The 13,003-nt window shown below is 44.7% G+C and overlaps 1 protein-coding gene across 2 annotated transcripts in view; it reads right to left on the bottom strand.

Annotated features, from left to right (window-relative positions):
- The window catches only part of cdh11 (cadherin 11, type 2, OB-cadherin (osteoblast)), a 104,815-nt gene extending 92,375 nt beyond the window's left edge, over positions 1-12,440 (bottom strand). For both annotated transcript variants that reach the window (XM_034101157.2, XM_034101158.2), the window contains exon 1: positions 12,013-12,440. The gene's annotated coding sequence lies outside the window, so the exon portion shown is untranslated. The remainder of the gene's footprint in view (positions 1-12,012) is intronic.
- Between the last annotated feature and the right edge of the window lie 563 nt (positions 12,441-13,003).

The following is a 13,003-nucleotide window of genomic DNA, read 5'->3' as shown; positions in this document are numbered from 1 at the left end:
TCAATGTGACTCTCCTCCAACATATCGAGAGCCCGGGACACGTGTATTAATCACGCTGTCACACGTTTCTTTCTCTGCGCAGAAAGAGAACAAAAACATTTCCCAGCGCACTAACTTTAATTTCAATCAGTCTAAGTGATTCGATTAAATCCCAGCATGCAGTGGGATGCCGGCAGAACATTAACGCAATAGTTTTCACACAGTTAATAGATAAAAGACTGATTTAAAACGTCGATTTGGATTGTATTATACACGTGGGTGACTTCCCTCTGCTCTTCTTAACTCAAGCTGTTCTTGTGACGGGAATGCCGAGCGCTAAGTGAAAGCACATGCGCGAAAAGAAAAGGAAACAAAGCCCACGCTTCAGCGTCCGGGGGAAACTCAACCCGGGACCTCAGACTGCCAGGAAGCTATGTCAACAGCACTGAACCACCTGTGAGCCTCACATGCCCCGATACCCCAGGAAATACCCCCCCCCCCCCTCCCCCAAATCTACCTTATATCCCTCGTTAAGTGGAGACAAATCAGCCACTGTCTTTCCTTTCCTCCTGAGGGCAAATGGAGAGATTAAAGGTCAGAAACACTAATTACTGCCTCGGATATTTAATCTGGGGATTAGAGTTATAATCCCATCGCACTGCTGTAACTATACATCACTGCAACCTTACTCATTGAAGACCAGTGTTCAAACTGATTAGGGGCCATTTAGTGGTGAGGATTAGGATATATTTCTATCGTCGTTATACTCAGGTACAATGACGGTTTGCATGCTTCTCTTGACGCAGTTTAAAATAGAAGCAAATAAGTATTATTACATTACAGGTCACTTGTTAGACGCTTTTATCCAAAGCGATTTACATACATTCAGTACTGTGGGCAATCCCCACTGGAGCCATTTGGGGTGAAGTGTGTTGCCCATGGACACAGCGACATGCTGACTGCAGTGGGACTCGAACTGTGACTTCGAAGTCCATCACACTATCCACTGAGCCACAGCCTCTGTTTAGTAAAAGCAAAGCATCAAAGGGGACTATACATGGTGGCTTGGGAACAGAAGGGTTGTTGGTTCAAGTGCCAAATCCAGAGTGTGGACTGGTACCTCTTTATCAGTGCATGTGTGCAGGTCATGTGTGTGTGTTTCAGGCCTGTGTGTGGAATTGTAACGCAACGCAAGAGTGAAAAGATGAATTTCCCCTCGGGATTAATATGATTTTAGTCTTTTACAATAATAGAAGTACACATTACGACATTTACACTTTTTGTTTGGGTGTTAAAAAGTATATGTTTTGTTGTGTTTTCTGGCTTGTTAATGTGATACATTAACTCTTAGATTTGTATACTTGAAATACTTTGGTTGAGTGTCAGTTTAACAGGTTGTCCTATTTCACATATCTCCACGATGTCCCGTGATTGGACGGGCATTTTTAAACTGTTTGTGGATCAAAACAAACCGAAAGGATTTCTGTATGTCGTCTCAAATAGAGGAAGAGGGGAAGAGGAGCGCACAAATACAATTAGAAATATTTTGGAAAACTCGGAGCAGGAAGGGATGGAGACACATTAAAACAATTAAATAAGTGAAATGCTGACTCGGGTTTCTGTGTCTAAGGGACCGGGGGAGAAAACAGAGCAGAAGCAAAGAGAGAGAAAAAAACAACTTCCTCAGTCCCCCATCTTTACTCCCCCTCCCCCTTTCTCTCTCTCTCTTGGTGGTAATGTACATCTGAACAGAAGTCAGGATGGACATGCTTATCCAGACAGCGTGTGTGTGTGTGTGTGTGTGTGTGTGTGTGTGTGTGTGTGTGTGTGTGTGTGTGTGTCTGGGGATCCTAACTACCTCTCCATCTCTCTGTCTCGTAGAAAAGGGAGAGGGATTTGAAAAGAATTATAAGGAAAAGCAGAGCGTCGTTTCTGCAGAAAGCCCAACAGCTCCCTCTGTCGTCACCCAACACGTTAACTCTCCTCTGATGTCTGCCTCCTCATCTCCTTCTCATCTCCTCCACTTTCAAAGAAACACATGTACAATGCCACGGTTTGTGATAGCGGAGCAGCTGGAGTCTAATTAAATATAAATATTACAGTGTCATAAATTAATCCTCCCCCCCCCCTGCTGAGCTACGTCAGTGTTCGCCGTCAGTTTCCTTTAAAGTCATTCCAGTTGGCCAAGCTTCGCTCCTTCTATGCATCTGAAGAACGAGGGAAGAGTAGCTTTGGCAACGCTGACGTGAAAGTGTCTCACAATCAAAGACACACATGCAAGAAAGAAACATGACAGTGTGAATGTTTCATGAAGTCACATGCTATGCCACATGTATGTTTCTATTTTACATTTTCCGACTGATTGAATCTATTTTTATTTGAAATGCAATGTATTTTTAGGATGACTCACTGTCCAGGGATTACATATGCCAACTAGAACTAACTGTGGCAACTCACATACAAAGTCCAAATAATATAAATGCAAATATTTCTAAGGTCTATTTTTGTGGAGGCACTTTCTCTCTTTATGATCCTCGAGCACTTCTTAGTGTATACTCCCCGCAAACAATCTGTAACCTTGATTAGCAGCGTAGCTTCATTCTCTGGCCTTTTCAAACAGAGTTGAAGCGATGCACACATTTAATGATATCTCAGGGGTGTCAAACTCAAGGCCCGGGGGCCAAATCCGGCCCGTGACTTCATTTAATGCGGCCCCACAAGAGCCTGCAAAGATATAATATGTTTACTATACGGTTACATGCTACTTTACAGAAGCACGTTGCCCATAAACTACATGTCCCACAATGCATCTGAAGTTTGACTTTTCTTCTCAGAATCGGACTTTTTTTTCAAAATGTCACTTATTTTATTTTGACTTTTTTTCCCGAATTTGGCTTTTCTTTTTTAAATCATTTTGTGACATTCTCACTGAAGAGACTTAAGTTATTACCCTATCCGATAATAATCCAATGCAGACGGCAATAATGTAATATAATAAATTCTTTTAAATATATTAAACATTTATATATGTATTTTTTGTATGTATATAAAACCGGCCCTTTGAGTGCGACCATGATGCTGATGTGGCCCTGAGATGAAATTGAGTTCGACACCCCTGCTCTAAAGGAACACAGAGCATTTCCACTGCCAGGTCCTGCCACCGCGTTCACAAATCTGCCGACATTACTGTCCCCCTCTCCGCCATTTCCCTGGCTGACACATCAGTGAAAAGTGTTATACTATATCCCACAGCAGGTTGCTATACTGCTCACCATGATACAAGCGGCTTCTGCTTTAAAGAATATACATCACATTCCCGGACATAACAGCCTTGAAAGGCAGCGAGCTGTCCTGAGATAGCTAAGTGATGACGGGCACTTTCTGTCTGCACGTCCAGACGGCGGTTCTCTGATGAAACACTGACGCTTTTTCACTCGTATGTCCTCGTGTCTCCTCTCTCACTCCCTCTTGATTCTCTCCCTTCAAGCTGAGTTACTATGACCGACATGCAGGGCGCTAGAAGAATTATAGGTGGGGTAGGTAAGTTTTGAGAAACCGGCTCGAGATCGCTAGAATTTGAAAATACACAACCGGAGAACACCCGCCACTTCCTCACAGAGCCCCTCCTCCAAACACACACGAACGCGCAATGACCAATGAGGGCACGAGATCAGTTTGTGAGGGCTGACAGGCAGGTAGGGCATCCAATCGTGTAGCGGGGCCGGCTCTCTAACGGATTGGTTGTACTTTTTACCAGTTATTACGGCTTCTACAGATGACATTTTTTTATGGATTTTTTGTCAAAGCACTTCAGATATTCATTGCTATCTGGATGTTAAGAGCATTCATGGAATATACAAAAAGTGTATCTCGAGCCGGTTTCTGAAAACTACCTACCCCACCCTTTAATTTAGTGAATTAAGCAAATGGAATTATTTAAAACAAACCCCAACACAATCCCTGACCCCAATCTGGAGTGGTTTTGTGATTTGAAAGACGCACGGGAAACCTCCAATATTCATTAGGAGGTGGGTTATGGGTTCTGACCCTCGTCGGTTATCCTGTTCTCCGTCTCTCGAAGCCTCTGCAGACACCTCGCCTTAGCTTCTGTGTCATGTGACCACACGCCACCTGAGACTGGCACCGGAAACAAACTGATAGCAAGATATGCACACACACACACACACACCACACACACACACACACACACACAACACCACACACACACACACACACACACCACACACACACACACCACCACACAACACACACACACACAACACACACACACACACACATACTTAGCACTTCCAGCCACATACTTGAGTACCACCACACAGCGCCACGGGAGGTCTTCCTCAGTGGCCATCACACCCTTTAACTCTTTCAGCCCCTACGTGAAGGGAACTGAGAACCTCCACACCATACACTATTGCAAACATACACCTCAATATAACTACCACCACTGCCATACACTCGCCGCTATATATATAACTATGTGCCAATATTATTAGTAATTATTATTAAATGGCACCCCCTCCCGCACCCCCCCCCCGCTCTTCGTCCGTAGGACTTCTCACCGTCCCAAGCTATCGCCTCAAAACCATGGGTGCTCGAGCTTCAGCTGCTCGGCTCCCAGACTCTTGGAAGCTCCCTGCCACGAACGCATCCGACAGTCTGATTCCATAACGACATCCCAAACTACCCAACTCAAAGCCCAACCTGTTCAAACTGGATTTTCTCTATAATCTGTACCCTGTGTCCTTCTGTGTCCTTGTGTCCTTTTGTGTCCTTTGTGTCCTTCTGTGTCCTTCTGTGTCCTTTTGTGTCCTTTTGTGTCCTTTTGTGTCCTTCTGTGTCCTTTTGTGTCCTTTTGTGTTCCTTTTGTGTCCTTCTGTGTCTTTTGTGTCCTTTTGTGTCCTTCTGTGTCCTTTTGTGTCCTTTTGTGTCCTTCTGTGTCCTTCTGTGTCCTTTGTGTCCTTTTGTGTCCTTCTGTGTCCTTTTGTGTCCTGTTGTGTCCTTCTGTGTCCTTCTGTGTCCTTCTGTGTCCTTTTGTGTCCTTTTGTGTCCTTCTGTGTCCTTCTGTGTCCTTTTGTGTCCTTTTGTGTCCTTTGTGTCCTTTTGTGTCCTTGTGTGTCCTTTTGTGTCCTTTTGTGTCCTTCTGTGTCCTTTTGTGTCCTTTTGTGTCCTTTTGTGTCCTTCTGTGTCCTTTTGTGTCCTTTTGTGTCCTTTTGTGTCCTTCTGTGTCCTTTTGTGTCCTTCTGTGTCCTTCTGTAGTCCACTTCCTGTTGTTTGTCTCGTCTCACCCCGGCTGATACTTCACTAAATCCACTGTTTTAATTTGTAAGGTAAAATTGTAAATGTAAATGTAAATCTGTAACCCTGTAAGGTGTCCTTGGGTGTTTTGAAAGGCGCCCCCCAAAATAAATGTATTATTATTAGTATTATTATTAATGCTATGATAACGTGCAATTACGTAACCGCCACTACTAACTACTAAATACTGCTAATAACTGCACTGAGTGTGTGACCATCTGTCTCTGGTTGTCACGCTGTCTGTGGATGTGTAATTGCTCTTTTTGCTGCACTCTTAGTGTACAGTGTTGCTGTTGTGTTTACTTTATTGTGTTAGTCGTATCTTACATATAAACACACTGTACAATGCACCTGCAACATGTGACGTGCGCTACATAGAAACACACACACACACACACACACACACACACACCACACACACACACACAACACACACACCACACACACACACACACACACACACACACACACACACCAAGCGAACACACAACGTGCCCTGATCGATAGCGCTCTCTATCTGGAGCAATCCATTCTCATTCTACTCCGATCGATGTCCGTCAGGCTGCGGTCTGATCATCAATAACGAGATCAATGAAATCCACTCCTTGATCCTGATTTAAACATCGATCCGGCGTTATCACAACACACACACACCGCACACACACGCACACACGCACGTACGCACGCAGAATCGCTCTTGAGAAGTTGTCATGTGTTCTTAATGTTTATTTTATTGTCTTTTCTTTTTAACGACTGATTTTTAAATGCCATTTCTTAATGTCTTCCGTTTGCCGTAAAGCACTTTGAATGGCCTTGTGTGGAAAGGTGCTGTATACATAAACGTGCCTGGCCTTCCCGTGTCGCCACATGTTGTGTTTAATTGCTCCAAGTGGGGTTTTGTGTTGGTATTTGTGGTGCCTTTTATTTCCCGTCTCTCCGGGTCTTTATGAGCATCCTTCCAGCTCTCCTTAATGACTTCAATGTGACTCTCCTCCAACATATCGAGAGCCCGGGACACGTGTATTAATCACGCTGTCACACGTTTCTTTCTCTGCGCAGAAAGAGAACAAAAACATTTCCCAGCGCACTAACTTTAATTTCAATCAGTCTAAGTGATTCGATTAAATCCCAGCATGCAGTGGGATGCCGGCAGAACATTAACGCAATAGTTTTCACACAGTTAATAGATAAAAGACTGATTTAAAACGTCGATTTGGATTGTATTTATACACGTGGGTGACTTCCCTCTGCTCTTCTTAACTCAAGCTGTTCTTGTGACGGGAATGCCGAGCGCTAAGTGAAAGCACATGCGCGAAAAGAAAAGGAAACAAAGCCCACGCTTCAGCGTCCGGGGGAAACTCAACCCGGGACCTCAGACTGCCAGGAAGCTATGTCAACAGCACTGAACCACCTGTGAGCCTCACATGCCCCGATACCCCAGGAAATACCCCCCCCCCCCCCCTCCCCCAAATCTACCTTATATCCCTCGTTAAGTGGAGACAAATCAGCCACTGTCTTTCCTTTCCTCCTGAGGGCAAATGGAGAGATTAAAGGTCAGAAACACTAATTACTGCCTCGGATATTTTAATCTGGGGATTAGAGTTATAATCCCATCGCACTGCTGTAACTATACATCACTGCAACCTTACTCATTGAAGACCAGTGTTCAAACTGATTAGGGGCCATTTAGTGGTGAGGATTAGGATATATTTCTATCGTCGTTATACTCAGGTACAATGACGGTTTTGCATGCTTCTCTTGACGCAGTTTAAAATAGAAGCAAATAAGTATTATTACATTACAGGTCACTTGTTAGAACGCTTTTATCCAAAGCGATTTACATACATTCAGTACTGTGGGCAATCCCCACTGGAGCCATTTGGGGTGAAGTGTGTTGCCCATGGACACAGCGACATGCTGACTGCAGTGGGACTCGAACTGTGACTTCGAAGTCCATCACACTATCCACTGAGCCACAGCCTCTGTTTAGTAAAAGCAAAGCATCAAAGGGGGACTATACATGGTGGCTTGGGAACAGAAGGGTTGTTGGTTCAAGTGCCAAATCCAGAGTGTGGACTGGTAACCTCTTTATCAGTGCATGTGTGCAGGTCATGTGTGTGTGTTTTCAGGCCTGTGTGTGGAATTGTAACGCAACGCAAGAGTGAAAAGATGAATTTCCCCTCGGGATTAATATGATTTTAGTCTTTTACAATAATAGAAGTACACATTACGACATTTACACTTTTTGTTTGGGTGTTAAAAAGTATATGTTTTGTTGTGTTTTCTGGCTTGTTAATGTGATACATTAACTCTTAGATTTGTATACTTGAAATACTTTGGTTGAGTGTCAGTTTAACAGGTTGTCCTATTTCACATATCTCCACGATGTCCCGTGATTGGACGGGCATTTTTAAACTGTTTGTGGATCAAAACAAACCGAAAGGATTTCTGTATGTCGTCTCAAATAGAGGAAGAGGGGAAGAGGAGCGCACAAATACAATTAGAAATATTTTGGAAAACTCGGAGCAGGAAGGGATGGAGACACATTAAAACAATTAAATAAGTGAAATGCTGACTCGGGTTTCTGTGTCTAAGGGACCGGGGGAGAAAACAGAGCAGAAGCAAAGAGAGAGAAAAAAACAACTTCCTCAGTCCCCCATCTTTACTCCCCCTCCCCCTTTCTCTCTCTCTCTTGGTGGTAATGTACATCTGAACAGAAGTCAGGATGGACATGCTTATCCAGACAGCGTGTGTGTGTGTGTGTGTGTGTGTGTGTGTGTGTGTGTGTGTGTGTGTGTGTGTGTCTGGGGATCCTAACTACCTCTCCATCTCTCTGTCTCGTAGAAAAGGGAGAGGGATTTGAAAAGAATTATAAGGAAAAGCAGAGCGTCGTTTCTGCAGAAAGCCAACAGCTCCCTCTGTCGTCACCCAACACGTTAACTCTCCTCTGATGTCTGCCTCCTCATCTCCTTCTCATCTCCTCCACTTTCAAAGAAACACATGTACAATGCCACGGTTTGTGATAGCGGAGCAGCTGGAGTCTAATTAAATATAAATATTACAGTGTCATAAATTAATCCTCCCCCCCCCCTGCTGAGCTACGTCAGTGTTCGCCGTCAGTTTCCTTTAAAGTCATTCCAGTTGGCCAAGCTTCGCTCCTTCTATGCATCTGAAGAACGAGGGAAGAGTAGCTTTGGCAACGCTGACGTGAAAAGTGTCTCACAATCAAAGACACACATGCAAGAAAGAAACATGACAGTGTGAATGTTTCATGAAGTCACATGCTATGCCACATGTATGTTTCTATTTTACATTTTCCGACTGATTGAATCTATTTTTATTTGAAATGCAATGTATTTTTAGGATGACTCACTGTCCAGGGATTACATATGCCAACTAGAACTAACTGTGGCAACTCACATACAAAGTCCAAATAATATAAATGCAAATATTTCTAAGGTCTATTTTTGTGGAGGCACTTTCTCTCTTTATGATCCTCGAGCACTTCTTAGTGTATACTCCCCGCAAACAATCTGTAACCTTGATTAGCAGCGTAGCTTCATTCTCTGGCCTTTTCAAACAGAGTTGAAGCGATGCACACATTTAATGATATCTCAGGGGTGTCAAACTCAAGGCCCGGGGGCCAAATCCGGCCCGTGACTTCATTTAATGCGGCCCCACAAGAGCCTGCAAAGAATATAATATGTTTACTATACGGTTACATGCTACTTTACAGAAGCACGTTGCCCATAAACTACATGTCCCACAATGCATCTGAAGTTTGACTTTTCTTCTCAGAATCGGACTTTTTTTTCAAAATGTCACTTATTTTATTTTGACTTTTTTTCCCGAATTTGGCTTTTCTTTTTAAATCATTTTGTGACATTCTCACTGAAGAGACTTAAGTTATTACCCTATCCGATAATAATCCAATGCAGACGGCAATAATGTAATATAATAAATTCTTTTAAATATATTAAACATTTATATATGTATTTTTTGTATGTATATAAAACCGGCCCTTTGAGTGCGACCATGATGCTGATGTGGCCCGAGATGAAATTGAGTTCGACACCCCTGCTCTAAAGGAACACAGAGCATTTCCACTGCCAGGTCCTGCCACCGCGTTCACAAATCTGCCGACATTACTGTCCCCCTCTCCGCCATTTCCCTGGCTGAACATCAGTGAAAAGTGTTATACTTATATCCCACAGCAGGTTGCTATACTGCTCACCATGATACAAGCGGCTTCTGCTTTTAAAGAATATACATCACATTCCCGGACATAACAGCCTTGAAAGGCAGCGAGCTGTCCTGAGATAGCTAAGTGATGACGGGCACTTTCTGTCTGCACGTCCCAGACGGCGGTTCTCTGATGAAACACTGACGCTTTTTCACTCGTATGTCCTCGTGTCTCCTCTCTCACTCCCTCTTGATTCTCTCCCTTCAAGCTGAGTTACTATGACCGACATGCAGGGCGCTAGAAGAATTATAGGTGGGGTAGGTAAGTTTGAGAAACCGGCTCGAGATCGCTAGAATTTGAAAATACACAACCGGAGAACACCCGCCACTTCCTCACAGAGCCCCTCCTCCAACACACACGAACGCGCACATGACCAATGAGGGCACGAGATCAGTTTGTGAGGGCTGACAGGCAGGTAGGGCATCCAATCCGTTTAGCGGGGCCGGCTAAACGGATTGGTTGTACTTTTTACAGTATTACGGCTTCTACAGATGACATTTTTTTATGGATTTTTTGTCAAAGCACTTCAGATATTCATTGCTATCTGGATGTTAAGAGCATTCCATGGAATATAACAAAAAGTGTATCTCGAGCCGGTTTCTGAAACTTACCTACCCCACCTTTAATTAGTGAATTAAGCAAAACATCATGGAGCACACATTGGGCAATACTGTTTTGCTGTTTACAAAAACACTGCAGTGAGGATGTTGCGATGTTAAACCCGGTCAAACAGCAACTATACGAAGAAAGAAGCAGCAATTGAACGCAGGCATTATGTTCCTGTGAAGTGTCTTCTGAGTGGCTACAAAGTGAACTAATAGAGCCGGAAGAAAAAAGGGAGAAGTCAGTGTTTCTTCTAAAGATGTTGACTGGTCTGAAGACTAATTAGGGGGGCGGGAATAACCAGCGAAGCACTGTCTGAGAAGTACATCATAAGGATGCGTGGAGGAACACGCTGATACACAAAGAACAAAATCACCTGAGAGGATACAAGAAGTTTCTCTTTGTTTAACAAACTGCAGCAAGTTCCTCCGAAGGGTTTGCAGATTAAAAATGCTGCAAGAAACAGCGAATAAAATACACCGGCAAATGATTTTCTCAACGGCTCCCATAAGACTGAAACAGAAGGGAGAGAGCCTGGGAAGGGGGGAGACATTTCATAGAGCAACAGTGTGGGAGACAGAATGAGAGAGAGGTGGAGAGGGAGAGAGATTATTGCTTCAGAGCAGCAATCTTGAGCTGTGCCATGAATACCAACAGACTCCATCCGCCTCTCCCTGAACACGCAGCGGAATTGCAGCTGCCCAAATTATACCCCGATATCCCACTCACCGAAACCGACTCATGAGCAGCAGCTCGGTGCCCCGTGCATCCATCATGTATCATATAGCAACCAGCACCACGATTTCAATGGTATATGCATGCGCAACAATTAAAGGCTGATCTGTAATGTGGCCCTGCAGTCACGCGGAGCGAAGCGCGCGGACATAATTGAATGTCTGAAATGACCCTACGGGCGGAATGATATCTAAGCAATTTGATGCACTTTCACCACATGGAGAGAGCAAGGACGAGGCTCTGCTAAAGTATTAAAGTGGACTGAATACTAACCATATGGGATCTTTAGGGATTCTCGTTTCAAGAGCTTGATGCCACACAGAGATACTGAGCCGTGCAAAGAGGTGTCTGCGACGAGATGACGATAGAGTTGGTGAAATACTCAGGAGATGAGTTTGGATAAAAGAGGACGAGACAGTAAAATAGCTGCCGCTCCAGGAAAGGTATGCCTCGTTTGAATTGTTGAAGTGATTGAGTGGTTTCTCTCCTTTATGGATGATGTGGTTTGGTCCACATCCAGCGCATGTAAACGGTCCACCGTTACGCAGAGGCTCCGGGAGGCAGCGAAACGAGCACCGAGATCTGCCTTTATACGTGGCCAGACACACACACTTGCATACACACACACGCGCGCGCACGCACACACACACACCCACACACACACACACACACACACACACACACACACACACACACACACACACACACACACACACGCGCGCGCAGGGACACGCCAAACGAGCGGAAAAACCGCACTCAGACACACACTGCGCTGGAAATGTGAAGACATACAGTGTGTGAATAAAACGCACCAATCCAACCGCCATCCACTGAAGAAAGTGAGCTCTGTTTCGGCAGCAGAGCCAACACTCTCACTTTCCCTCTCATGCGCAAACACTCTGTGGTGAGATTCCTTAGTATCTCACACGCAAACGTCCATGGTGATATTTTAATGTGTAATTGATGTGTGATAATCCTGCGCGTGGACCAATCCAGACTCGAACCAGCATCCCGGGAACCCAGAGCCCTCACTCCGGTCTCTCTCTCCGGGGTTTACGCACATTAAAAAGCCTCCGCGGACACGAAGGGAATGAATGGGACTGTGTGGATGCAGAATTATTGAACTTAAGCCTTACCTTTGGAAGTGAGAGGGTCCGTGCGCAGCCGTCCGTCTCTCCAAGGAAATCCCCTCCAATAGATACAAGCGGATCTCTCAACAAGTACTGCTTCTTCTATCAGATGTCCAACACATCCACTGATGGGAACCCCAGCTTGTTCTGTTAGGAGTGTGCGCGCGGAGGTGAACAAAACAAACCCAAAATGTCCTTTTTTCTTATCCGCTGGAGCGCAGAGGCAGACAAATCCCCTTACCAATCAAGCAAGATGAAATTAAAAAAAGATGACAGACAGACTTCTTGATAAGGTTCCAATACTGAAGTGATGGAGAGGAGTGGTGGTGGTAGAGGTGGTTGTCAGGAGAATACAACGGGAAATCACCGTTGCATCCTTCCCTCCTCCGGCAATGAAATCCGGTTCAGTCTGCGCCGTTTATCTGTCCTCTCTCCACGAGCCTCGGAAGCGGTGTGAGCGAGACGAACGGGCGCGCGGCAGCAGCAGCAACGGGAGGAGGGGGGAGAGCGAGAGGGGGGGAGAGAGAGGGAGGGAGATGTCGCTGCCGATGGAGGGCGTTGGAAACTAGAGTAATCCTCTCTCTCCTCTCACTTTCTCCTCTGTCGGGTTATTCGGGCTTGTTACAGTAATCATATATGTCGTTATTACGTCCATATTTAAATCAACATGCGGATGAGGAGATTAGTCGTGGCATTACATACATTATACATACAACATATTAAGGGCAATACATCTCGAAAGAGCCACTTTTGACTTTCGCATGCGTGAAGCAAAGTTGTGGTTTAAATGTATTTAAATGTATGAGATTTGTGTGTAAAAACATACTTATGCTGCGATATATTTGTTGTATTTAATGCTTAAGTGTTAGGTCACATAATTCCCCTTCATCGCGACACTGTTCCTCTCTTCAGATCTGCATCCAGACTGAGAGGCTGCAGCAGAAGGAGGGGGGGGGGGGGGGGGGGGGGGGGGGGTCAGTGAATGCAACAGTTGCTC

Source organism: Pseudochaenichthys georgianus, chromosome 15 (genome assembly GCF_902827115.2).
Source record: "Pseudochaenichthys georgianus chromosome 15, fPseGeo1.2, whole genome shotgun sequence".
NCBI classification, from domain to species: domain Eukaryota; kingdom Metazoa; phylum Chordata; class Actinopteri; order Perciformes; family Channichthyidae; genus Pseudochaenichthys; species Pseudochaenichthys georgianus.
Note: the sequence above shows the minus strand (reverse complement) of the source record. Positions and strands in the feature narration are given on the sequence as shown.